The sequence below is a fragment of the Macaca fascicularis genome, chromosome 4 (assembly GCF_037993035.2).
Source record: "Macaca fascicularis isolate 582-1 chromosome 4, T2T-MFA8v1.1".
NCBI lineage: Eukaryota > Metazoa > Chordata > Mammalia > Primates > Cercopithecidae > Macaca > Macaca fascicularis.
This window is the reverse complement of record NC_088378.1, coordinates 101,195,916-101,197,818: the sequence shown is the minus strand read 5'-3', so window position 1 is coordinate 101,197,818 and position 1,903 is coordinate 101,195,916.

The window sequence follows — 1,903 nt, the reverse complement described above, 5'->3', positions numbered from 1 at the left end:
TCCTTTTGCATGAGAGCGTTTGTTTGTTCATTGCCACCTTAAAGTGTGACAGGGATTCCACTCAGAGACAGTTGTTCTTTCTTTTCACATAAAATGCTACAGAGAGCTGCACTCTAAGCTTCCCCCTTGACGGAATTCTTTCAAATCTATCAGTTATTGGGTAGAAGAAGAAGGCCAAGCAGAGGACTTATCCGTTTGAAGGAGAAGGCCAAGCAGAGGACTTATCCGTTTATTATCAATTTAGAACTGACTCCCTCACCCAGCTGTTTTCAGGTGAGGAAACCAGAAACAGGTTCAGAGAGGCCGAGTAATGTTCCCCACATTACAAGGTTAAAGTTGGGGCAGGGGCTAAAACAGGTTTCCTGCATCCAAGTTGTTTTCACATTTCCCCAGATCAGGATGTTTTCGCTTTCTTGGCTAGGTCTTACTTTGCAATGATACAGAAGTGTCAAGATACAAGAGACAGAGACCAGTGAAAAGAGGTTTCTGCAGGTTCTTTACTTTAAGACAGTGCTGTGCAATATTAGGTGTTAATTGCATTGTCTTCAGTCCCTGTGTTGAAAGTGGGGTTCTTTCAAGGACTTTGTGGCCCATTGGTTGAAGGGCTGAAATAGAAGGATTCTCCTGCACCTGCATTTGAAGGCACGACAAAGTGAGTGCTTCAGTGTGTGTGTGTGTGTGTGTGTATGTGTGTGTGTGTGTGTCTAGGTGTAACTCCTTTTACTGCTTCTTTGGGAAAGATACGTTGTGCCAGGTTGCTGTCAGATCACTACCCTCTTCCTTTATCCAGTACACAGAAGGATAAGTCCTCTCTAATGCTGGGGGGACGTGAAAGAAGCAAGCCATCCCAATTTTAAACAAAGGAGCTTTGAGCAGGAGAGTCCAGATGTTTCATTTTCTCTTCCTCAGGGCAGTTTATTTCCTGGGAAAAGAACACCAAGATGTTGATGACAATTGCTTAGTAATCACAGAGTATGGACTCTGTGTTCTCTGTGTTCCTGTGAGAAAGGAAAATCATCATATGGCATTGTCAAGGGGCTCATCCATAACACTTGTCCAGTCTTCTCTCCAATAGGGCAGCTGTTGCTGGCCACCATCTGTCACTTGTGGCAGCAGCTAACATTGACTGCTTGACTACAATGTGTCCAGCATTGTTTTAAGTGCTTTACATGTTTAATGCCAGGTAATCCTTCCAAATGCCTTACAGGGTAAGTGCAATATTATAGACGGAGACACTGACAAATGAGGTGAACTATGTATCACATGATAGTAGGTGTATAACCTGGACTCATATCCTAGCAATCTGGTTCCAGAGCATGTGTTACTAACCATTATACCACCCTGCCGCCTCATTTCACTCACTGACTTTCACCAGATCCTATTGACCAAGATTAAGTCTTGCAGAATTGATCCACAATCCCCTAGCTCCTGGTGTGATCACAAACATTGAAGATGTATGTTTTGGGGAAAGCAATCTAGAGTAAAAACTGGAGTCTGATGATAAAACACTACAATGCCATTTCAGGAATAATAGGATCTGGTATATCATTGTGTATTCTTAATATTATCTTCAAATATTCAGCTAATATGTATCAAAATATTATTTAGTACTTAAAGCAAATGTTTTAAATTTATTGCCTCTTAATTCATCTAGTCACCAAATGGGGAAAGTACAATTATTGTCCCTAGTTTAAAGATGAGTTTAGAGTTGTTGAGTTATTTCCCAATGTTATATAGCTTCTTAAGAGCAGAAGTGAGATTTGAACCCACACTGTGGCTCCAGTGCCCACTTTCTTAATCACAGAGTTTATATCAGCCTTCTAGTTGGCTCTCTTGCAATTCAGGACAGACATCTTTCCAATCAGTGAGCGTTCCTGAGGATCTTGGGGCAGTACAGGCTTGG